This window comes from Macrobrachium rosenbergii, chromosome 42 (assembly GCF_040412425.1).
Source record: "Macrobrachium rosenbergii isolate ZJJX-2024 chromosome 42, ASM4041242v1, whole genome shotgun sequence".
Lineage (NCBI taxonomy): Eukaryota > Metazoa > Arthropoda > Malacostraca > Decapoda > Palaemonidae > Macrobrachium > Macrobrachium rosenbergii.
The window spans coordinates 2,317,374-2,344,128 of NC_089782.1; the positions used below are offsets into that span (position 1 = coordinate 2,317,374).

The window sequence follows — 26,755 nt, forward strand, 5'->3', positions numbered from 1 at the left end:
CAATTTATAACATTAAAAACAGTTGAGAATTCCATACTTTTAGTGATTTGAAAGATGTAGGCTACATGAGGACGTGTATGTACAGTTACAGTAGAGGTCAGGGTAAAAGTGCTTGTCAGCCTGGAATGATAATGTACTGTACATGATAAAGATTAGAGTAAAGTACTTCTGTACAGTATAAATATTACAGTATTTTATAAAATGTATAACCATTTGTAAAATAGAAAGTGTTCTTACCGAATTCTAGTGGTTGGCTTGCTTACTGGGATGGGCGTATGGTACAGTAGATGAGAACAGGTGGGCTATGGTGTGGAATCTGCAGGTGCTTGGGAGTCTGGACTAAAAATGATAAAAATGATATGTACAGTACAGTGAGTAATAGATACTGTACACAGTAGTACTGTATTTAACCCTTAAACGCCGAGCCTCTATTTACGAAAGTGTCTGCTGTATGCTGGCGTCCCGGGAGTTAGCGCTTGAGAAAGCGGAAAAAATTTTTCAAAAATCACATACGCTTAGTTTTAAGATTAAGAGTTCATTTTTGACTCCTTTTTTTCACATTGCCTGAAGTTTAGTATGCAACCATCAGAAATGGAAAAAAATATCATTATCATATATAAATAATGAAATATATGACAATGCGAAAAAAAATTTCATATATAATTGTATACAAATCGCGCTGTGAGCAAAACGATTAAAGCTAATGAGTTATTTTTTTTTCTTTGTATTGTACACTAAATTGTGATGATTTTGGTATATAACAAATTGTAAAACGATCAAAGCAACACAGAGAAAATATTATCACAAAATGATGCATGAATTTGTAACGCGCAGACGTAAAAAAAAGTGTTTGTTCATGAGACTTACCTGTCAGATATATATATTCAGCTATATATATATCTGCCAGGTAAGTATGAACAAACTTTATTTTATCATTAAAATATCATTTTGTTCATGAGACTTACCTGTCAGATATATATATAGCTGAATAAATATATCTGCCAGGTAAGTATGAACAAACTTTATTTTATCATTGAAATAGCATTTTTCAAAAATTCACCATAAATCGAAATATTGTGCTAGAGACTTCCCGTTTGTTGCAAAATGAAGGTAATTGATTGAATATTACTAGACTGTAAGTGTTTTAGCTTACAATTGCAGTTCAACCATTTCAGTCGAGTTAAAGTTAACCTATAATGGTCGAATTTTTCTATTTATCATGATTTATATGAAAATATTTCAAAACTGATAAAAGCTACAACCATGAGTTATTTTTTGTTGTATTCTACATGAAATTGCGCACATTTTCATGTATAAAACTTTATGTAACGACTAATATAAAACGGTGCAAACATTACGACAAAGTGACGAAAGAATTTCTGAGATGTTCGGGCCAAGTTATCGTGCAGGCGTAAGGGAAAAAGTTTTTCAAAACTTCACCATAAATCGAAATATTGTGCTAGAGACTTCCAATTTGTTGCAAAATGAAGGTAAATATTGAATATTACTAGAATGTAAGAGTTTTAGCTTACAATTGCATTTTTCGACCATTTCAGTCGAGTCAAAGTTAACCGAAGTTTGAAATTTTGGCACTTATCATGATTTATATGAAAATATGTCAAAATTCATTAAGGCTACAACCATGATTTATTTTTTATTGTATTCTACATGAAATTGCGCACATTTTCATATATAAAACTTTATGTAATGGCTAATAGAAAATGATGCAAAAATTACGACAAAGTGACTAAGGAATTTCTGAGATTTTCACCAGAGTTAGCTGATGCTTTCTTTTGGGATAAGAAAGAAATTCGCGCATGCGCAGCTGGGTCACGCTTGTAAACAAAACAACAGTGTGATCCATGAACTCCCAGCATCCCTCAAGGCACGATTTCAAATTTTTCGCAAACGAGGCCTATAAGTATTTTTCCGCGAATATTTAAAAAAACTTTTTATAGTCGATGTATTTTACGTCCACTTGGCACCCGACAGACAACTTTTGTCAACGTAAAATACATCCAGTCAGCGTTAAAGGGTTAACATCAGCCCCCAATACCTCCAAGGTTAACCCTGCAGAGGAAATAGATGAAGTTCCTCTTGGAGGTGATTTTCTTATAAATGAAGTTGATTGCTACCGAAATCACCCTGCTGAACCCAGAAGGATCAGTGTCACAACCTTCGGCTAACCATGGGAGAAACTCTCCAGAAGGAATTCAATCCCCATGCAAAAGGGATACAAGGATTCACTTAACCCCAGTTGAAATAACTACATTTTCAGAGGGGTATAGGAACTCATCCAGGACCTCTGCCCCCTCGGTAACAGTCAGTCACAGTTCAGCTGTGGATGCAGAGTAAGATTATGCAAGCTCCCCCAAAAGGGGTATACAGTCTGCTGCATTTGATGAGTTTCATAAGGAAATTATGAGTAATATCAAAGATACCCTTGCCACAGATTGGCAATATGTAATGGACATATTGCATGATTCCAAAGAGGAAATTAAAGAAATCAAGTCAGTGGTGTACACTCCAAAGTGTAAAAGTACTGCATCCTGCAATCAAAAAGGGAGAGTGGAAACAAACTCTGACTAAACAAGATCCAAGGTTAGAATTCCAACTGGATCCAACTAAACAGCCAGTTCAGACTATAAAGCTTCAGGTCAGAACATAAGAGGGGTTCCAATATTCTCACCTGATAATGCTGATCATCCTTGGTGAGACTCTTCAATGTGTGTTTTCTCTCCTGATGGTAAGTATCTAATTAATGAGGGGAAAAAACCATGATTGAAGTTGTACATGTGGAGTTTAGAGATAGGTCAGCATTCCCTAATACAGAATGGTACCTGATACCACCTTTGCCAGACATGGAGAAACCTCAAAAGGAAACAGTTCTCTTACGTGGGAATACTGTACAGCATTAAAAGCTATAGATGACGTCCTTTACCAGGTCAACGGTAGGTGGATCTATACTCCCATTATGAATAAAACCCAACTTGCTCACCAAGTACCCCCAGCCTTCTATTCCCTCACTTTTAAAATAGTTAACCATGTGAAGACAAACTTTCAGAATTATGTAGTAACTAGAAAACGGGAGTCAGTGGCAGAACTAAAACCATTCGCCATAGTCCTCCCGGTTTCAAAAAATTCCACCAAGAAATGGGCAACACTTCAACTCCATTTTGAAAGGAAAAACTCCCTTTTGAAAGAAAAAACTCCCCTTGGATGTTGCCACTCAGCAATTTGGGACTCCTATGAGAAAAATCTCAGATGAGACAGCTTCGTCAGAATTCCATGCTAGGACTCCTCTCCTTAGTATCTTAACCTCTTCCACCTTGGTAGAAGATGCCATCAAAAGGCTTCTAGAAGATTCCAGGACACTTTTTGTTGTTGTGGCTAAAAGTCTTATGAGAACCCTAATGGAAGCACTCTATGACTTTATAGACTATAAGAGAACCCAATGGGAAGCACTGTATGACTTTGTAGACTGGCGCTTAAAAGCGCGAACGGAAACATTGGAAGGCTCCAACAAGTCACTTCCTAATGTGCCTGCTTTATTACAATATAACCTCATCTGTAAGGACCTGTTTGAAGATTCTGTTGCAACTCAGGTCAACAAACAAGCATGCCAACAAAATTGTACAGTGTACGCTCTTCTGGGAAAAGGAGAATTCAGGAAACAAAAACCCAAAATTTCCCTTTACCCAGTTCAAAAAAGGGCTTGCTTTGATAAAAAAATCATATAAACCTGCAGTCGCCTCCAAAACTTTTCCTCATAAACAGGTAGGTAGTCAGAAGGGACAACCCCCTTCTAAAGGACAGCAACAGCCACATCAGCAAGGACATCCTTGTCACAAGGTCCAAAAACCATCTTACAGAGGAAAAGGAAAAGCAACACCTGGAATGCCTATCAAAAGAAAAGGTAGAGGAAGAGGGGGATATCAATAGGAATTGTTTGGTCGGAGGCCGGCTTCAAAGACACAGCAAACATTCCAAAGCACTTAAGATTTACGTAGAGGTCACAGCAATCATTCCAGAAGGTCTGATTTTCGTACACCCTAGCATGAATAAACCACTCTCTCTACAAGGGCTAAGAATAATTTTAGTGTCCCTCATTAAAAAGTCAAACCCACACTCTTTCCTAGGTCACATGATATTAGGAAAGTATGTTGTTGGCCTTCTTCAGAAATTTCTCTTTTGAAGAAGTCTCTGAAAGTGCAGGGTGGGCATCAGAGACAGTGTTTTTAAAACATTACTGCCACGAGCTCGAACTTGTCTACACTGCATACCAGTAGGTGGTATGGTTAGTCCTGACCCCATAGGCTCTACAGCAGAAAACCAGGGGTCTTCCAATGGGTGAGTATGCTGACTATCACTGGGGAAGATGCAACATGACTGCAACCACACCCAGCATACATAGGTAAGTCACTACAGAACTTCACCCTAAAAATGCAAGTTCTTGTTTAGTGTCTGGTTTCTTGTTACCAAAACCCAAAAGGTTTTTTAGAATTAGGAATGGGGCTTGAAACTTGTGGCTTGACCTTGGACCATAATGTTTTTTCTTTGGGTTGTTTGGGATTAAAATTTTGAGAGTTTAAGCCTTTTGTCACCTATCAATTTCTTTTGTAAAGCTCCTTGAGGATGAAACAGGCAACTATGCTAACAAAAAACAGGTCTTGATGTAGGAAAAACCTATTTTTGGTAGCTGCTGTTGAGTCCTCAAAACCCTCCCACTTCCCTGACAAAAGGCATGGGATTTGGGAAAGGGATCATCTACATTGACCAGCAGAGAGTAATGGAGCTGGTCTTTTGCCTGCCCTGGTCGTCAACAAGATGGCAGACGCGCATGCGCAATAGTCACTTCTTGCAGTTTTTGATGTAGAAAAACTGGGTTCAGCTTCACTGAAGATAAGGGAAAATGCCCTCTTATCTTTGAGTCCATTATACTCTATCACATGTCATAGTGTTTTCATTACGACACAATACCCGGCTACAAGACCAGGCTGGAAAAAATATTTCTTTGATACTAGTCTAGTCACCATGGAGCGCTGGCACACCATTGGGGGGTGGTAACTCCTTGAGGACTCAACAGCAACTACCAAAAACAGGTTTTTCCTAAGTCAAAACCTGTTTTGTAAAACAATTATTTTTTCATTCAAGGCTATTAATCTTATACAGAGTGCCTGCCTTCCGGTCCCTCCTTTATTGCTGTTTCACATCCACCTTACAAGGACAAAAGATGTTTTGTGTTTGATGACATTCAAGACTGCAATTGATGGCACAATAGAACTGAGGGTTTGGCATGAAAAAATTTTTATATATGAAAACTTGATGTTTGGTGTCAGGTCTATTTAATATGGTAAATGTTGTAACAACAAAAACTAGAGATTACAGTTTGTTCATTGTATTACCCTATCAGCTTTTAGATTACCGTATCAACTTTGTGGTTAAAACTAGGAAAAAATTCTGAAATATAAAATTATGGGTTTCATTAGTTGAACTATGCTTAGAAGATTAGTTCTGACATGACATAATTTTGATTACAGCTAATGAAGTTCCATCCAGTCCAAGTGATACAGTGAGCAACTGTAAGTACTCTTATGCAGTGCACTTTCACAAGGGGTTGTAATTGTTGGGTCTTGAAGAAGTTAGCATGCACTGTCTGGAAGTAATGGAAAGTGTTGTTGTGTGATGAGCTTACGGGATCTGTGGAGGCTTAGTGTGATTTATGATTATGCTGTTCAAAGTTGAGTGGTTATTAACACATTTCCTATGTATTGGTGCATTGCTGTACCACTGGAGAGTTTCTGCTGCCACATATTGGTACACCCTGTGGCCAGAATCATGAATATGTTTGCTTTCAAAATTAGCATAATTTCAACACCTTTTTAGGTCTATTTTATAGTTATATGGACATTTCCTAATCACAAAGGATTAAATGAAATAGTGATACACTTCTTGTATCTTAAATGTATTACTGACAAAAATTGCACCTTAATGTAAATTATGCAGAAGGTTTTGTAGGTCAACACATATTTCACACAAAAAATCTAATATGAGGAATATTCCAAATGGTCAGTAAAATAGAAAATATTAGTTGGTCCTTGTAAGGCAACTGAGAACTTTTAACATTTCATCTTTAACGAAAGATATGTTTCTGTAAACGTGGTAAGGGTTACAGACTTTTTGTACAATGTTCCAGTTTTTCTGAAGGGTAACCAGAAAGATGATCTGTCAAATCAACAATTTTTTGGACCTTATTACCTGCAAGGACACAGTCTGATTTGATGATTTCATCATAATGTTTAGTTTTCATGCCACTTGGAACCAGACAACTACAGTGCTCAGGAACAGTAAAAATTGCCAATATATTTCTTTTATCAAACCTTTTGCACACCTTTTGTCACTTTGTGCTTTTTTCTTGAGACCATTACTCTACCTGGCAGGTGGTCTCTTTTTCAAGAGATATTCTGCTACTACTAAAGAACACTAGTAATTGTCTTCAAACAGTGTAGCACCACATCTCAGTAGCCTGTGGGTCCAGAGTTTCAGAGGGAGCATTAGGGAGGAGAGCACATCTTCCTAGCAGAGCTCTTGCCATGAGTATTCCCCTCTGTTTCCAAGCAGATTCCATGTCTTGGCCAGTAAGCAAAGATACTGGAATTGAAGATTTCCTTATATGACTTCTCCAGTAAAGGTCAAGAGATATTCACTGGGGTAGATGGCCCAATATTGAGCACGAAGTGTACCTTGCCACTGAACTTTTCCTTCATGAATTTGGAAGACCCAGGGGAACTGACTTAGTTTTTGCATGAGAGGGATCCCTCAAAAGAATATAGTATATAGGTTCCCCTATGCAATGACATGATGTTGAGGAGGATCCTGATGGGGCAGCCTCAGTACCCTGAAGCATTTTTTTTTATTACCCATGCAGTAACTCACTGAAGTTCTTGTCCCTGTCCTTCATTAGACTCTTAAGCTGTTGCCTGGCAGCAACAATGTTGCTACCCAGGCCCAATGTGCCTGGGACAGTGGTCCCTAATAAGCAAATTTTGTCTTGAGGTTTGTTAAGGGTTTCTGAACAAGATAATATACTAAGATGCCCTGGGGCTTGTTAGTCCAGGTTATCTTGTAGACTTTTTAAAGTCATCTAAAGAGAAAATACAAAGTCCTCAAAAGCCACCATTGCAGGGATTAGGCCTTGTTAGAACAAAACCAAAGGCCAAAAAGAAATTAAGCTTGTCGTTTAGATCTGAGTCAGAAGACTCATGGAGGTACAACCCCTGCTTCGATGGTTTCAAGTGGTTCTAACAGTGACCAGTTCAGACTATAACCCCTGAAGCTGGGAGGATCAGTGGCGCCATTAGTTACCCAATAACAGTACTGACAATCCTTGGCCTGACACCTCAATTTATACCCTTTCACAGGATGGTAAATACTTCATGAACAGGGGGAAAATTCCACCTTGTTCTAAAGACTTATAGGCCCCCAAGAAAGTCTTAGGCCCTGAAAGAGGCCTATGTTCTAGTAATAAATCAGAACTTTTAACTACACCTGACTTAACCGATAAGCCATATCATGACTCAAGGCCAAGATGTAGAGTTGCGGACCATCAAGAGTTTTTATCTTTCTATGCTAAGTTCTTATGCTGAAATGCTTGAATTAATTCATGGTTGTAATGGCTTGGCTGAAGAGGCTGTAGCAACCAATTCTGATTTATCTTCGGGTGTTGAAGAAACATAGATGTCTCTAGGGTTGCTATGTTCCAAACTTAATGGTGGAATTCTTAAACAAGTGAATTCTCTTATCTCAGGTTGGGATAACTCTTTACGTTCCAAGTAGGTCTTTCAAGTTACTACCTCCACCTCTTCCCTGATATAGACATTTTTATGCTACTACAATGGATGTTTTGCAACCAAGGCAAGTAGATCCGGACCTAGTTTGATTAGGCATGGGAATTTCCTTGGACCAAGTGAAGGCAAAGGGCACCTCCTTTACCTTTCAGGAATCTGCAACATTGGAGGCAACTGCTTCGGCCTTCCAAGCTGTTTCATGGTTAGACTTTTGGTCATCAGCAGTAGCAAAGATCTCCTACACTGCGATGGCCACCTCTAAAGACAGCTCAGCCTTTGTTAGGTTGTTACAGTCTAGTGGGAAAACCATCTCTTACTTGTTCCATGTGACGGCTAACATGTGGGCCAACTGGCTGCTTAAAAGAAGGGAATCTGCCCTCTCCAAGTTCTCGAAGTTTGTCAGTACTGATTTGGTGTGTCTCTATTTCCGAAGGACCTGCTAGACTCCGCAGTCAGTAGACTTAGAGCTGATAATAACAATAGGTTAGCACATCAAACTGTCTCAAAGTCATTCGTCCCGTCTTGTGCTGGCACTTCCAAATCCAGACCTTAAACATATTCCTACGTCTCACCAAAGAAGCCTCAAGTCACAACAGTTCAGCATAGGGCTTGTTAACCATCTTCTTCATCCAAGAAAACTCCTTAACAGCAACCCTTTCAGCCTTACTCTTCCAGACCTTGGGGAGGAGATAGAGGCAGGGCCAGGGGAGGTAGACGATAGGAGTGGCACCCCTCGCCACTCTCTGCCATTGGTAGGGGGCTGCCTAGTGAGACATTGGGCAACTTAGCAGCAGTTTGGGGTGGAAACCTGGGTATTAGATTTTCTTCAGGCGGGATATTGTTGGGGCTTCCTGAGAGAGAAACTGCGGTTGATGACTCAAGCAAGAAACACAGAAGGTGTACGCAAAAACTAACCTCTTGAAACTAATTTATATCTGATTACCTTACAATCTATATATTTATACATAAAAACTTACAGTATATGTACAAAAAAAAATGAAACCAATTCCTATTAAATCCACATACACACACATTCACACAATAACTACCTTATTCTAGACATAAACTATGAAACAACCTACATATAGAACAACCCCTGCCCTTTCAACACCAGGGACTTCAGTTAAATCAAATTAATCTACATACTGTATAGATCCAATGTTACCATCCTGAACTAATTCTACTTGAAATGGTAGACTGCACATCAATGCCAAAACAGAAAAGTTCTTAACTTATACCTTGACCAATGTCTTGCTTTAAGTTACTCAGCGCCAAGTCTGTGATCTGCAAATTAGTCTTTTTTTTTTCTTTTTCCCAGATCATCTGTAAGAACCATGTCTCTGTAAGATATACCTAAACAGCTTTAGAGCAATGAAAGTTATAAATCCAACTTTCCATAATGAAATAAAATCAATTCTCGTACATATCACCTACCTCACTAACCAACCCTACCACAATATCTACTCCCCTTCAAGTTCCCTCCCCTACTCTCTGAATGTCCACTTCACCAATCGACTTACTCTCTAGGTTCGGAGAGGCATCTAGCTCTTTAAGGCAAAGTGAAGATAATGATGGAAAAAGGAGCTGTAGAGATTGTGAAGGTCCTATCTCCAGGATTGTACAGCCGTGTCTTTCTGGTTCCCAGGGCTATGGGCGATTGGAGACCAGTAATAGACCTGTTGACTCTCAACCTCTACATCAGGAAGACATGGTTCAGAATGGAAACTCCTTGCACAGTTTTTCAGGCATTCACGGAGCACGATTTTATGTTCACAATAGCTCTAAAAGATGTGTGTTTCCAGATTCCAATCCATCAGTCTTCCCGGAAGTATCTTCGATTCAGTCTGGGAGAGATAGTCTTCCGATTCAAGGTTCTTTGCTTCAGTCTTTCAACTGCCCCACAAGTCTTCACCAGAGTATTCATCCTAGTTGCAACATGGGCACATTCTCAAGGAATATAGATCTTAAGATACCTCGACGACTGGCTAGTGCTAGCAGATTCTCGGGGTAAAGTTGATAAGTTGATCCAAGACAGAGACTGTCTTCTTCAATTTTGTCACGGCTTAGGCATCATGATAAATTAGGAAAAGTCAAACCTCACACCAAGTCAAAGAGTTCTTTACCTGGGTATGCTGATAGACACGACAGCAGCTAGAGGATTGCCTTCAGAACAATGACTAGAGAAGTTCAGGAAATTTGCACGCTTCTTCCTCTCCAAACAGAAGCAACCCGCTCGTCAGTGGTAGGTCATCCTGGGTTTCCTGTTGTCCTTGGAGAAGCTAGTCCCCATGGTCGTCTACATATTCGATCACTCCAATGGAGGTTGAAGGAGTTCTGGCCCCTTTCAAAGGATCCTCCCTTGTTCCTAGTTCCACTCTCATAAGAAGTGAGGAAGGACTTAGCTTGATGGCTGGACAACAGGAACCTGACCATAGGAGTGCCTCTTCATTCTCCACCTCCAGAAATTCTTCTGTTCTCAAACATCTTGCACGAGGGTTGGGGAGCACACTCAGGAGATCTAACATCAGGGATATTGGATCACCAAGACAGACAGCTCCATATCAACATCCTGGAGCTGAAAGCAGCCTTCCCAGCACTTCAGGAATTTCAAAAAAGGGTAATGGGGCACTCTGTGGTACTGATGTCTGACAACACTACAGGTGTAGCCTATGTCAACAAACAGGGGCCTAGTGTCTCGTCATCTGCACAACTTACAGTACAACTGCACCAGTGGGTGGTCTCTCACTTGGTTGCTCTCTCAGCCAGATACATCCCAGGCAAGAAGAACATGGTGGCGGACAAGCTGAGCCGTCGGGGTCAAGTTCTGGGAATGGAGTGGTCACTGCATCAAGAAATGGTGGAAAGGCTTTTTTATCTGTGGGGAAGGCCATCAGTAGACCTGTTTGCACGAGACACAACAAAAAACTAGAAGCATTTTGTTCAGTTGTTCAAGATCCCTGGGCTGTGGCAGACAACGCCCCTTAACATCCTTGGGACAAACTGGACGTTTACGCCTTTCCCCCTTTTGCCTAATCTGTCAAGTTATCAAGAGTGATGATTTCCCAGGACCACAGAATGACCCTTGTAGCTCCCTTGTGGCCTCACACAGAATGGTACCCCTATCTTCCAGCCTTACTGACAGAAGCACCAAGAGAGATTCCTCCTTGGCACAGGTTGAGAGATTTCACCAGTCTGTAGGATTCCTATCTCTTCACAATTGGAGACTATCCAGTATCTCCTGTGAGCAAGAGGCTTTTCTTGCAGAGCAGCGACAGAAATGTCAGGTTATCAAAGGAGGTCTTCTACAGCCATATATCAGGGAAAGTGGGACATCTGTGATTGGTGTCGTCAACGGGGGTTCTCTCCAGTCGGAACTACTGTTTAAAAAGTAGTAGACTTCCTCATTGTCCTCTATAGGGAGAAACTTCTCTCAGTATCAGCAATCAAGGGATACAGAGCTGCTCTAGGGGTTTAGTTCTATGATTGAAGGACTTAGACGTTTCTTCTTCGTGGGAAATTTATATGCTTCTCAAGAGTTTTGAGCAGTCCTGTTCCCCAAGAGATCTTAAACCTCTGAAATGGGACCTAACACTGGTGCTTGACAGTCTCACATGTAGTCCTTACGAACCTTTAGGAGCTTCATCAGATAGGAATTTCTCAGGGTGGTGTTTTCCTTTTAGCTTTAGCCTCTTCCAAGAGAGTTAGTGAACACACGGACTATCTTTTGATGTCGAAAACATGAGGGTTTTGGGGGTCAATAGCCTTCAAATTTATCCCGGAATTCATGGCTAAGACTCAAAATCCCTCCATTCACAACACCAGATTCGAGTCTTTTTCCATCTCCTCGCTTGGAAATTTTGTCGCTAATGACCCCAGTGAGTTACTTTTATGTCCTGTTAGGTCGCTGCATAACTACCTAAAAAGAATTCGACATCTCAGACCGGGTTGTCAAAGACTTTTTGTTATTACAGGCCAGATCAAGAGGGAATTGTCCAAGAATACTATCTCCTTTTGGCGATGAGAAGTGATTAAACAAACTTATACTACTTCTTCAAAGCAAGAGGCAAAGTCAGTGCGTGCAAGAGTACAAGATGTTAAGGATCTAGACCTTACCATCACTTTCAAGAAGAATCTGGGTTCAAAGGATCCTAAAGGCTGGTACATGGGTACGCCAAACCATCTTCACATCCTTGTATCTGCAGGACGTTGCCCACAGGTCCTTGGACACTTTCTCCTTGGGTCTGGTGGAGGCTGCTCAGCAAGTTGTGTAGCTCATCCAGTGCCCCTAGCAGGACAGCTTGTATCTTATCTAAGATGTAGGTTTTGAAAGTGAGAGTAAATGGGATGACTGGTCTTCTTCCTTTCTCTTTTCTCCTCAACCGGCAGACAGTGGAGAGAATTTATCCATCACATGCTTGAACTGGTCAGATACCGGTGAGTGAGCCCCTTTCCATTAGTTTTACTTGATTGTTCATACACAATACAAACTGTTATGGAAGTAAGTCCCTTCCTCTCTCTTACAAGGGGAGAGAGGAATGACCACAAACAAGGTTGGTGGCTAACATGGTTTTGTTGTCTCTGACAGTTAAAGTTCTTTATTTTCCTACAAAACACAATGTAGCAGGAGTTTCACATTGTCTCTTGACCCAGATGTCTGGCTGACAAGTAACCTTTTACTTTACAGTTCAGAGTTATATGACTCTGTCCTATGTCCTACTTTGGCCAAGAAGTGAACCCAGGTGAGCTGAACCTCCAGTCGGTTGCGAGGCTTTGTCTGTCCTCCTTCCAAGAGTAAGTCTCCCTTATGTTAAGACCAAAGGCTTGTTCTGTATATGAACATATTACAAATTTTAAATCAATTTATATTTTTCATAACGAAGAAACCTGCAGTCTTAACATAAATTGCCCACCTCAAGCTGCCCCTCTTATTTTACTGGGCTAGAGGGAGCTGAAGCAATTAACCCAAGATGGAGTAGGGTAGTTCAAGTATCCCTCGTCCCTACTGCCATCTTGGATAACTCTCAATGCCACCAAAGTCCTTGTAACTTTTTTTAACCAGACTCCAGCAGGCTCTAGAGAATTTTTTCCTCGTGTTAAGACCAGTTTGTTAGTTACGACAAATACAAATTGAATTTTAAAATTTGTCATGTTGAGGTGGAATTTTTGAAACACTGCTGAGTTTCTCCAATATGGAATGGCATGTGTTCACTCCTTCATTAGGCTTTTAGAAACTGCCATAGGCTGTGTTCATCCTCCCTGCTAGCAGAGCAACAAAAGCTACTGAGGCAAGCCTTTTTTTTATTTTAATGGTCACTATGGTACCTCCAGAATCCTGGAGAACCAATAACCCACTCTTCTGCCTTTTACTTATCTAACAATCAAATGAAGGCAGAATTTAAGAACTCTGCAGTTTTAGCAGTTTTTTGAAAGCATAAGAAGATAGTTGAAATAAAGGTATTTATTTCCACAGTCCCAGTATTTGCAACTCCACAGAGAGATTAATAACGCTTGCCCATCCTTTTGAATGGGAAAAATTCCCCCTTACTGTGGTCGCCCAGGAGTTTGGTGCCCCTGTGTTCCACACAAGGCTCCACCTCTTTTCTGTCCTAGCATTGTCCTGTATTCTGGAAGTAACTATTAGGGAGTGCTCAGAGTCTGCTGGGACTGTTTTAGCTGCAGTTGGAAAGCCTTCTTTCCAAATCCTGTAGAAGCATTCTACTATTTCATGGAGTTGCACTCCAGGGCCCGAAAAGAGTTTTGCTACAATTTCCGAAAGACTCCTAGTACTTTCACTGACTCCATATGGGACTTTGACTGCTTATATTGATCTGAAAGAGACATAATAAGTGGTTCCTGTTACCATTCCCTTCCGTCCCTTCCTAGTGTTTTGGATAGGGAAGGACAGGTTTCAGATTCAGGGTCATGCGCTTTACATTATACATTACACAGAGAATCTTGAGAAAGTTAGCAGCAAATCTTGACAAAGTTAGCAGCAATAGTTGTCCAGGAACTCAGAAAAGAAGGCATTCAATTGTTTGCCTACCTAGATGATTGGCTAATTGGGGAGTTACCAAAAGAGCATCTGTGAATCCAATCAAAGGGTTTTTGGATAAACTGGAATTGTGTGGTTGGGTCTTTATTGGGATATCCTTTGTGGTTAGTTGTCTTCCTAGTCAAACTCGAATCAGAGTAAGGAAGGATCTACAAAGCTTCCTTACATAATCTGAGGTTTTCCCATGAAATTAGGCAGTTCCTCCATTCACATGGTAGTAATACACTCAGATGCCTCCTTGACAGGAAGAAGATGGTCACCTGTTTTGGGGAGGTGCCACACCAGTTTCTTAGAGCTAATGACTGTCATCCTCTTTCTCAGAAACTTGGGCCCACATTTTGTCGGTTGTAGCAATAGGATGGTTACGTATCAAGAGGTCAGGCAAAAAGTGGCACTTGTCAGCAGTCCACCTCTTGGGGTTGCTCAGTGCTATAACTGACTCCCTGTCAGATGGACAGCATCCTCAACTAAGTAGATGCTGAACAAAGCATCCTTTGAAATAATTGCCAACACTTCTGCATCTGGAAATGGACTTGTTCACCACAGGCGAAAACCATCAAATTCAAGTGTGTGTCTCCAAACCTGGACAATCAGGCAGTAGATGCATTTCTAGAAGACTGGAACAAATGGATGACATTTTGCCTTTTTCCTCCTTTAATTGCCCCAAATTTTGAAGATATTGGACAAACTGCTAACTTTCAGTGGAACCACTTACCAACTGGTTCCAAATTGTCCAGAGTCCTACTGCCTCAATAGTGGGCAAGAAAATCAATCATAATGCTGTCCACTGTTCTATCCAAGGCAGGAGGAGGCAAGTATACTCATACTTCTTTCTGAGCTGTGGCCATCATGTATGGATTTTGTAAAATCTAGTCTACCATGAAGATTATTCACCTAACATTGCAAGGTACCTGGTGCAAAAACTACAGACTTCATCTATCCATCAATACCAGTCTGTACAGAAAGTGTGGTTGAATTACCTCCACACTGAGAGTTGGTTGAGCCTTGGTTGAAACAATTTTACATTGTCCAATCTATCTATTTAAGGACAAGCACCTTGCAGCTGTGTTATCAAAGCCATTGCTTTAGGGTGCAGCTTTGATTCAAACATAGAAGTTGTAATTCACTTCCCTGATCCTTCACATTGCACAGACTGGCACATGCAAGGCTTCCCGTTACCTGGTCCCTGAATAAGTTTCTTTGACCCCTGTCATCTCTGTTCAATACAGTAGTCCTAATGCAACTACACCTCAGTGCTCCATTAGGCTGCCATTTTGACTGTCTTCGGACTCCAGCTGTCTTAGACGGGGACAATTTTCATCACCCACACACTTAACCGTCAGTTTTGTCTCATGGCTTGTCATTTCTTGCCAACATTGAGGAACCTTTGAAGAAGAAATCTCTGTTCTTATAAGGGGACTTAGAATTACAGATAAGACAGTATGCCTGGTCCAAGCATGCCAAGTTTACCTAGATGTGGTGGAAAACATACCAGATGGTCTTTGCTTCCTACACCCTATCACAATCAAGCCACTTTCGCTGCATGGACAGAGAATTGTCGTAGTATCCCTGATTAGAAAGGTGGAACCCCCCTTCCTGGTTCACATGGCTCCATGGGGTTGGGTGCATCCCTGGTGTACGTTGGAGACATTTCTTGCTTACAAGGTAGTCATCAGAGACATTGTTCCTTGAACACTGCTGCCATGACATCCAATGACTTTGGGTGCACTGTGTTGGTAGCTGGTATGGCAAGTCCCTGTCCAAAGGTGCACCTTAGTTGAAAACAAAGGGCTTTCTTGATGCCATGGATCTTCTTAGACATTGCCGGGAAGGGGCACAGTAATGTCATATCCCAACCTGGCTTAATTTGATAAATTTTTGTGTGGGTTACTGGGATTTATTAATCAGAAGCTAGGCCTTTTTGTCACTTGTCAGTTTCTTTTGTATGCTCCTTTGAGAATGAACAGTAGCTACCTCAAAAAATAGGTTTTGATGAAGGGAGAACCTATTTTTGCTAGTTACTGAATCCTTAAACCCACCCACTTGCCATGACAAAAAGGCATGGAAATTTGTGGTGCGTATTATTCTTTCACAGACCTGGGGAGTAATGGGGATCTTAGCCAGTTTGTACTCTTGCCACGTGTGTGAGAGGGGTGAAAGAAAACCAGGTAATCACTGTAGGCGAGGGAAGGGGCCCTCGTGTCTTGAGTCCTTTTATACTCTATCAGTGTGTCTGTCAAAGGCAGTAGTCTTGCCAAGATCAGCTATCTATAAGAGAATTCTTTGATATTTGTTGGTCTGTCTTATGGAGCCCTGGGGGAACAGTAAGAGTAACTACTTTGAAGATTTACAGCAGCCACCAAAACAGATTTTTCCTGCATCAAAACCTGTTTTTTTCTGAGTTTGTGATTACCCTCCATAAAAGCTGCATTGCTTCATATCCCTGCAGTATTAATGGTTCAGTTTCTAAATGTATCTGGAGCCCTCTATCTTGGGATTTTTTCATTACAAAACACTTTCATGCGTCCTCACGTGGCGTAAAGTTTTCTACCCCAGGAAAAAAAATTTTTCATTTTGTGTTGCCTGCATCCACTTTTATCTTCTGGACCACCTGAAATAAATTGCTTTTCAATGCTTGGAATACCTTGAAGCAAAATATTGAAGATCTAGTAGTATGAGTTGAAGTGTTAGGGTATATCTAGTGCTAATTTGCATTTGTCAAGATTTATAGTAATTTTGATAGTTTCAGATGAATCACATGAAGAGGAAGAGGAAGGTCCTCAGGATGAAGATGTTTCATTAAAGAATCGTGAGTATTTCTAATGATTCCCTTAATGCTATGTTTGATACATTTAAATAATTTCTTTAATCATCAGTATTTTCAAATGATACTCGACAAAAATCATTCAAATTGCAGTTTGTAATTCATTATTTTTCCAATTTTTCCATTTATGTAAAATTTAGTAGGGTAAAATTGTTTCCAGATGTTATTTGGACCCACAGTAGGAAGCTTCTGCTGCTGAAACTCTGTAGAGATCATAAGAATGATGACCGATCAACTGATGTGTGGAAAACTGTGTCGGATGAGATGAAAGAAAAAGGTTGTGATATAAGTGCTGATGTGTGTGAGAAGAAATTCAGATACTTTAAGTACAGGTAAGATAGTTTTCTGGCCACTTCTATTGTAATTTTACTAAAGGCTATTGCTTTTCACCAATAGACAATTTCCCCTAATACTTCTCACCTTAAAAGTAAAAGGATAGAAGATAAATCAATTTTGATTCTTGGGCAAAGTTGGAAGCTCAGACCAGGCTAAAAAGTATTCTGTATTCTGTGATTATAATCCTAACCTTTTGAAAGTGCCAATATTTTATTTTTGTATTGGAGACTTAAGTTTAGGAGGAATATAATGAACATGAAGGCACACCATTTTTATCTTCATACTTAACCCTTAAACGCCTACTGGACGTATCATACGTCGACTAAAATTGTCTGTTGGGTGCCAAGTGGACGCGTCCGACGTCGACTACAAAAATTTCAACCTTTGGTCAACTTTGACTCGACCGAAATGGTTGAAAAACGCAATTGTAAGCTAAAACTCTTACATTCTAGTAATATTCAATCATGTACCTTCATTTTGCAACAAATTGGAAGTCTCTAGCACAATATTTCGATTTATGGTGAATTTTTTGAAAAACCTTTTTCTTACGCCTTTCTAAGGGTAACTCTGCCGAAAATTTCAAAATTCTTTCGTCATTTTGTCGTAATTTTTGCACTGTTCTATATTAGCCATTACATAAAGTTTTATGTATGAAAATGTGCGCAATTTCATGTACAATACAGCAAAATACAACCCATGGTTGTAGCTTTTATCAGTCTGGAAATATTTTCATATAAACCACGATAACTGCCAAAATTTCAACCTTCGGTCAACTTTGACTCGACCGAAATGGTAAAAAGACGCAATTGTAAGCTAAAACTCTTACATTCTAGTAATATTCAATCATTTACCTTCATTTTGCAACCAATTGGAAGTCTCTAGCACAATATTTCGATTTATGGTGAATTTTTGAAAAAAACTTTTCCTTACGTCCCGCCAGAAATTCTTTTGTCACGTTGTCGTAATGTTTGCACCGTTTTATATTAGTCGTTACATAAAGTTTTATATATGGAAATGTGTGCAATTTCATGTAGAATACAACAGAAAATAACTCATGGTTTGTAGCTTTTATCAGTTTTGAAATATTTTCATATAAATCACGATACCTGCCAAAATTTCAACCTTGGTCAACTTTAACTCGACCGAAATGGTCAAAAACGCAATTATAAGCTAAAACTCTTACATTCTAGTAAGATTCAATCATGGACCTTCATTTCTGAGTCCAGCCCCGTGTCAGCCGGTGAAATTCCATTGTAGCACGAATTTCATGGTATAAAATGCTAGATATACCAGAGAAAAAAAAGCTTTCAGGAAAGCTGGGGTTACTACCCCAGATCGGCGTCTTCTCCAAGGAAGACGTCGGTATAACGAAGGGTGAGTGAAGGATCACTACCACGGAGTCTTACTCGAAAGATATCTCCCTGTTAAAACCCCCAGAAGAGAGCGGTGAGCCGTTACAGCCCCCGCACACAAACGCCCGCCAGCTCGGCGACACCAGCGCCACCTACCTCATTCCATTTTCTAGCACGTGTCTGCTACCACTCTCTTTTTGTGTGCTTGTGCCCTTTTCTGGATTATTTCACCATTAATCATGTCATCGAGCAGCTTTACCATCTCCAAGTTAAGTACCATCTTATTGTGGGGTTTTGTTCGATAATTTGGCTGTAATTGTCTCGTTTTTTCACAATTATGAGAACTTGTTATGACGCCACGGCGTCCTCTGCCAGCCATGTCGACCGCGAGGCGACCCCATCAGTCTTTTTCTGTTGGGGTTGTCTCCTTGTCGTTATATGTTATTCATTGCCCCCTGGTTCTCCTCCTGGCGGGTTTCCTGCGGTGGCCCCCTCCCTTTTTTCGAGTTTTACATATTTGTTAGGCCTTACGGCCCATTTTAGGGTGATGCCCCGTCCAGGTCCCCCCAGGCTGGGTTCCTTGTTTGTTACTTAGTCTACATTAGGCTATATATATTTTATTTTTCTTGGCGATGGTGCTCTATTTTGTTTTTATTCATTGTTTACCTCCTCGAGGTAGCGGCAGCCTCAGATCTAACCGCTTCCCCGAGGTAGGCTACGCACCTAATATGAGCACATTTTTATTTATTCTATGTTTTTGTGTGTGATGGTTTATTACGAGTGTGGTCTTCCCTTGCCTATTATAGGCTAGTATTGCTTCCTTCCTCTTGCCCTAGGTGTGGAGGATCCATCGGGTTGAGGGAGTTTTGGTTGCTGTTTCCTCCGGGGTCGTTTTTTTGGGGTGGCAGAGTGAGCCCCTTAGTTCTCTTCCTTCCTTCGGAGGAATAGAGTTCTTTGGGTGTGTCTCCTCTAGGCTAGTCGCCTTCTTGCCCCCTCTTCTCGGTCCCGGTTGGCTCTTGGCACAAAATTTCTCTCCCTGTTTGCCTTCCTCCTCCCTTCCCGCACTCCTTCCGTTAACCTAGGCTACACTTGGTTCGGTTTTTTATTAGGCTTCGCCTAGTCAGGAGTTGGGCATTGAGGCTCGGTCGCATCCCTCCCCTAGTAGTAGGCCACCCTCCTAAGTTTTCATTATGCTTGGAGCGGTGTGTGTGTGTGTGCAGTTGAGCGGGTGAATCATTTTCCCTTGTCTCCTGTTTTCATTCTCGTAGCCTACCACTCTTCCCTACCCCACCACCTCCCCCTTCCCCCTTCCCCAGCTTTGCTCTACTCGTGCGGGTGACGCTAGATGGTGTTTTCTCCAAGTTGAGGGACCCCCCCCCCTGGTAGAGGGATTCGCTCCCTCCCATACAGTCCCAAGCATCGCTGTGTTTGTGTTGGTGGTTCGTTTACTCGCTCCGACTCGAACGAGTTCGAACACTCTCTCCCACACTTTCTTTCCTCCCCGTCGGGTTTCTTGGTTGGGTTGTTTATACTTGCTCCGGCTTATGTTATATATCATACGAGCATCTTACCCACCTTGTTTCACTGGCGGGGAAGTCCGAGAGGAGGGGAATATATAAGGGGGGCGGATCCCTCCGGTCTCCGGAGTGGTTTGCTCCTTTTTACCATCACTTGTTTATTTTTATTGTTTATATATACATATTTATATATAAGTGTAATTTATCTAACGGAGTGGGCTTCTCACTCCGTCCCTACTTTTTTATATATATGCTATTGAGTCCGGTTCTGCGCCTGGGGTTCCGCCGTTGTTTTTACTGGCAACCCTTGCGGTGAGTTCCTGTTGTCTCATACCTTTCATTCCGCCGGAGTATTCCGGGGTCTGGAAGTAATTACCTTCCACTCTGTGTAATTTGGAGCTTATTGGCCTAGTTTTTAACGAGGATTTCTTCTCCACCGGAGCATTCGGTTGTAAGTTGAAATTCCCGGCCTTGCCGGCTTTAGATTGCTTAGGTGGTAGGTTCATGTACTTTTACACTTACAGACTGTTCGCTGTGAGGACCGGGGTGCACCGCTTCATTGCAGCAACCTTATGGACACGTAGTGTGCGGACCCACGCTGGTTGTGCGGTCCGGCTGGACGACCTGGTAGTCTGGCACCCGATGGCTGTGAGGTTTGCTTTGCTTTGTGTGCAAGTGTCCAGGATGAGTTGGTAAGTGATAGTTTTCTTTCCATTACGTTCCTCATATTGAATAGTGTTTATGGTTCTCGAACTGTTCTTTTCGTTCTGCTAATTGTCGGTTCTCTTACAGGCGGACGAGTCCTCCAAGAAGTCTTCCTTGGAATCCCTCCGCCTGGGTGGCTGGGTTCGTGAAGAACGTTCCGTCGGGAAGCCCTATGTCCTCGGACGCTAAGTTGAGGGACCTGCTCTACCCGGCGCACGGGTGGCGGCTGCAGTGCCAGAAGAACTTGCCACCCCATCATCCAGCAGATCCGGGATGCGACCCAGCCACCCCAAGTGGACATCCTTTATGCTGAAGTTTCGGAGGACGTCGCCGCTTTAGACTTGGACCTGGAACCCATGAATACGGAACAGGACCAGGTGGTAAGTAGCGAGGTAAGTGAGGTTGCGGGGGCGGGCCCCCTTTTTGACTCCCCAGCTTCTTCTGTGTCTTCCTTTTCAGGTTTTGTGAAGTCTTCCTCCTTGGGTGATAGAGCTCCATCAGCTATCCCCAAGTTGAAGTTGAAGACTTCATGGAAGGCGAAGGGCTTTAAGTCCTCGTCTTCCAGGAAAGCCTTGCCTTTCCCCCCGTCGAAGGCTAAGGTCTCAGCACCTGTAGCCTCCGGGAGCAAGTCTGGTTCCTCCGGCAAAGGCGCGAGTAAGAGGGCATCAAAACCAAGCCCTCCTCGCCAGCCTGCCTTTGACGCGGAGACTTTCGCTAACCAGCTCTTTGAATGGTTCTCGGCGGAGGTCGAGTCTAAGTTTACCCAGATATCAGAGAAGTTGACCAGCCATGACAACATACTGGCGGGAATAGCTCGCCCAGGCGGAGCCGAACCCCAGTATGCCATCCCTGATACGGCGGATCTCCCTCCCTTTGACGTCGGGAACCCTTGGCGTTTCGCCCTCCGGGCTATTCAGCATGAGGGCACCTTAACGGTGGAAGGTCTTGGCATGAGACGGTTGGAAGAACTGGAGTTCTTTCCCGCCGATCTCTTGCCCCCCTACCCAGGCTTCGTTAGGCTGACGGAGGAAGCCTGGGTACGTTCAGACAAGGTTCCTAGGGAGACAGTGATCGTCCCTAGAGACCAGGCTCAGTCGGCTCTCCTGCGCACTCTGACGGAGTGGCAGGCCGACAACACGAAGCTGACGCCTTTCAAGGGCAGTTTTACTATGTTCGCCCTGGGTGACAGGTTGCCGACTCCCTGTTTAAACAAAGTCGCTCTAGCTACGGCCCGAGCGTGCTTTGAGGGCAATCCCTTACCACAGTTAAGGGAAACAGACTCCACATCCCTGGTATTCCCAGGGGGTGACGAGTTTTGGACTGACGCGCCGTCCACATTCACTGTTGGAAAGCTGGACGCCTTTTGTGCTTCGTCTCAGTTTAGCGAGCAGCTCCCCAAACTACCGGAAGCCTTGCTAAAGGCGGAGTTTGACGCCCGGACTAAGCTAGCCCGATCCTTGAACTCCGTCTGCCTCACGGAAGCCACTGCCGTCTCCTGTGCAGACGAGCCTTTCTTTCAGGTCTTGGCTAAATCCCTGCTGGCGGGATTTCAGTCCGACCTGTTTGACTTTATCATGGCCAGGCTCGAATGCAGGAAATTTATTTTCGCTGATGCCACCATTCGTCACGAGCCTAACAAGCTCGTGAAGAGGTCGATCTGGGGGCCTAACCTCTTCCCGGAAGAAGAGGTTACGAATGTTCTTAGAGAGGCTACAAGGGCCAACCAGAGTCTGCGCTCTCGCTGGGGCATTTCTGCCTACAAGCGTAAGACCACAGAATCTGGCGGCCCCCAGACGAAGAGGAGGCAAACGATTCAGGAGGCACAAGAGACCCCATCATCAGACGGTAGTCCAAGCCGTCCCGGTCTCGGCAGTGGCACAGCCTCCACCTCAAAGGCCCATCCCCAACAATATGTGCTGGTTCAACCAGCCCATTCCCTTGCGCGCCCTCCTATGTTGCTTCACCAGCATACAATCCAACCTATGAGGGCCGTGGATTCTTTTCACGGCCTTAATAGGAGCGCAAGGGGGGGAAGAGGTAGGGCTCCCTTACAGAGGAAAGTCGAACACCACCCCAAGAGGTAAGCCTGGACGTGGTAGAGGGAACAAACCCGCTCCCTCCCACACTGAGAACACACAGGTAGGTGGTCGCCTGTATTGGTTCAGGGACCAATGGACCTTCAGCCCTTGGGCACACTGCATTGTGTCCAATGGTCTAGGATGGAGCTGGATCAAAGACCCTCCTCCTCTGACCAGGTTTTACCAGCCACCCTCATCAATCCTGCAGGATTACGTGGCAGAATTGCTCAACAAACAAGCAATAAAGAAAGTAAGGCACCTAAAGTTTCAAGGCAGGTTATTCACTGTTCCCAAAAAGACTCCGATCAGCAAAGAGTGATCCTTGATCTGTCGCGTCTAAATCTCTACATAAAATGCGACAAATTTCGCATGCTTACGGTAGCTCAGGTACGGACTCTACTTCCGCGTGGAGCCGTCACCACCTCTATCGATCTTTCAGACACTTATTATCACGTCCCGGTTGCGCGGAACTTCTCTCCGTTCCTGGGTTTCAGACTCGGGAATCAAGCCTACTCCTTCAGGGTCATGCCCTTCGGTCTAAACATTGCGCCCAGGATATTTACCAAGCTGGCGGACACGGTAGTTCAACAACTCCGGTCCTGAGGATATCCCTAGCAGCGTACCTAGACGATTGGATAATTTGGGCTCCAACAGTTCTAGAATGTCGGAAGGCTACGTCCATGGTCATCAACTTCCTGGAGTCGTTAGGTTTTCAGCTGAACAGAGAGAAGTCCCGCCTGACTCCGAGTCCTGGTTTCAGTGGCTGGGTCTCCAGTGGGATCTGTCCTCTCACACGTTATCCCTCCCGCCTCCCAAGCGGAAGGAGATAGCATCTCTTACCAGAAAATTTCTGAAAAACCAATCAGCATCCCGCCGGACCCAAGAAAGAATCCTTGGGTCTCTTCAATTTGCCTCAGTGACGGACCTGCTCTTAAAAGCAAAATTAAAAGACATAAACAGAGTGTGGCGGAGTCGAGCCAATGTCAAGCTCAGAGACAAGGTCTCCTCTATTCCTCGAATCTTAAAGGCGAGACTGCGGCCTTGGTCCACAGTCAGTGGCCTGTCCAAGACAGTTCCGCTTCAGTTTCCCCCCCCGGCACTAGTTGTTCACACAGACGCTTCCCTAAGCGGCTGGGGAGGATATTAGCCAAAACAAAAAGTACAAGGAACGTGGTCCACTATGTTTCAGCAGTTCCATATAAACACCCTGGAAGCTATGGCGGTTTTTCTAACTCTAAAGAAAATCCGCCCCCCAACCGGATTCATATCAGGCTGGTATTGGACAGCGCAGTGGTAGTTCATTGCATCAACAGGGGCGGCTCCAAATCAGGTCGAGTAAACCAGGTTATGGTTGCTATTTTCTCCCTGGCGAACAAGCACAGCTGGCATCTGTCAGCCACCCACCTAGCGGGGGTGCGGAACGTGGTGGCAGATTCCCTGTCCAGGGCTACTCCGTTGGAGACGGAGTGCTCCTTGGACGGGGAATCCTTCAATTGGATTTGTCGCCAGGTTCCGGGTCTCCAAGTGGATCTGTTCGCGACGGAGAGCAACTTCAAGCTCCCCTGTTATGTGGCCCCAACCTGGACCCCCAGGCGTATGCCACGGACGCAATGACAGTAGATTGGAACAATTGGGAGAAGATTTATCTGTTTCCCCAATAAACTTGCTGCTGAAAGTATTACACAAACTCAGGACATTCAAAGGTCAACCAGCCCTGGTAGCCCCCTATTGGCCGAAGAGCAATTGGTTCCCTCTTCTTCAGGAACTTGGGTTATGGAGTCTTGATTCCCAAGCCCAAACTGACCCAGACAGTACAAACCAAGACTGTGTCAGCTTCCTCAAGAATTCAGAATGCCCTAGTTTTATGGACTTTATAAAGTTCGCAGCCCAAAAGGGAGCAAACATTGACCCTGTTAACACTCTGTTTCTAGAATCAGACAAAAGAGATTCTACTCTTAGACAGTATGACTCAGCAGTCAAAAATTGGCCTCCTTCCTGAAAACATCTGAAGCCCAAGTCATGACGACTAATCTAGCAGTTACCTTCTTTAGATCATTGTTTGAGAAAGGCCTTGCCCGGCCACTATTACCACAGCCAAGTCAGCCCTGAAGAAGGTATTCTTATATGGTTTTAAAATTGACCTTACAGATTCCTATTTTTCATCTATCCCCAGAGCATGCGCTCGTCTGAGACCCGTATCACGCCCACAATCGGTTACGTGGTTCTCAATGATGTTCTTAAGTTAGCATCTGAGATTGACAACTTTCAATGCTCTTATCTGGATCTGTTAAGGAAGACTTTTATTTCTGATTAGCTTGGCTTCAGGTGCCAGAATCTCAGAGCTGTCGGCTCTCACTATAGGTGATGATTTTGTGAACTTCCTCCCGTCCTGGAGAAGTCCTCCTTTCCCCTGACCCTAGATTTTTAGCCAAAAATGAAGACCCACAAGACAGGTGGTCCCCTTGGAAGGTGGTGCCCTTCCACAAGACCAGTCTTTATGTCCAGTTTATACCCTTAAGTCTTACCTTTTAAGAACTCCACAGAGTAAGTCGGGTCCTCTTTTTATCAGGGAGAAAGGTGGTACTCTATCAATAAATGCAATAAGACAACAAATTTTGTATTTTATTAAACAAGCCAACCCAGATTCAGTTCCTAAGGTTCATGATATTCGAGCAGTTGCTACTTCTATTAATTACTTTCATAATATGGACTTCTCAGAACTCTCTAAATACACGGGTTGGAAATCACCTCTAGTGTTTAAACGCCACTATTTAAAAACACTCTGAAGCCCTGAAGTTTTCTACAATAGCTGTGGGAAGTGTCATCTCCCCACCTTAATTAGTCATCTTCCTTATCCTCCCCTAACCCCCGCCCGCCTGCCTCATTTACTTCTCTGCTTGTCCTCCTGGTTGATCATGCCTCACTGCCTTGCTCCTCATATTGATATTATTTTGTCTCTGTTGAGTGGAAACTGTGATTTGACATGTTATGATTGTGTTTTTTTCTTGTGGGGTACTGGGCTGTTTTTATTTTGCTCCATGTACCCCATATATATATATATATATATATATATATATATATATATATATATATATATATATATATATATATATATATATATATATATATATACATTTTGTATGTAATTGTTCCCATGTTATATTGTCTCTTACGTGTGTAGCTATAAGGTTGTGTATACCCTTTAGTCTAAGTAATTTTCAATTGTCATTATACCCTTGTAGTCTTAAGTATTTTTGGGTTTTTTCCCTGCCACACTGTGGACTTGCTCACATTTTTCGTAATGTTAAGCTTTTTTCTGTACTTTAGGTTTAGTATTCTGTTTCACATGTGAGAGATACCCTGATTAAAACCATTTTCGTAACTTATGTTTTTTTTTTCTTCAGATTACCTTGTTTCCTCGTAGTTCACTATTTCACCGGCTGACACGGGGCTGGACTCAGAAAAGGGATTTTGACAAAGGAAAATCTATTTCTGAGGAAGGCCCCGTGTCACCCGGTGACCCTCCCTGACTCACCTGTTGCTTCCCCCCCTACTTGCACATGCCAAGTCTGGGGTTAGTGCTAGCCTGGAATGAGGTAGGTGGCGCTGGTGTCGCCGAGCTGGCGGGCGTTTGTGTGCGGGGGCTGTAACGGCTCACCGCTCTCTTCTGGGGGTTTTAACAGGGAGATATCTTTCAAGTAAGACTCCGTGGTAGTGATCCTTCACTCACCCTTCGTTATACCGACGTCTTCCTTGGAGAAGACGCTTGATCTGGGGGTAGTAACCCCAGCTTTCCTGAAAGCTCTTTTTTCTCTGGTATATCTAGCATTTTATACCTAGAAATTCGTGCTACAATGGAATTTCACCGGGTGACACGGGGCCTTCCTCAGAAATAGATTTTTCCTTTGTCAAAATCCCATTTTGCAACAAACTGGAAGTCTCTAGCACAATATTTCGATTTATAGTGAATTTCTGAAAAAAAAAAAAAACTTTTTCCTGACGTCTGTGTGCGGTAACTCGGCTGAACATCTCAGAAATTCTTTC

The 26,755-nt window shown here is 42.9% G+C and overlaps 1 protein-coding gene across 3 annotated transcripts in view; it reads left to right on the forward strand.

The window, feature by feature from the left end:
* LOC136827877 (uncharacterized) overlaps positions 1–26,755 on the forward strand; it is an 870,075-nt gene that overhangs the window by 527,419 nt on the left and 315,901 nt on the right. Inside the window, exons 6-8 of one of the 3 annotated variants that reach the window (XM_067085341.1) lie at positions 5,541–5,582; positions 16,643–16,708; positions 16,884–17,055. The gene's annotated coding sequence lies outside the window, so the exon portion shown is untranslated. The remainder of the gene's footprint in view (positions 1–5,540; positions 5,583–16,642; positions 16,709–16,883; positions 17,056–26,755) is intronic. The other 2 variants (XM_067085339.1, XM_067085340.1) reach the window with 2 other exon arrangements.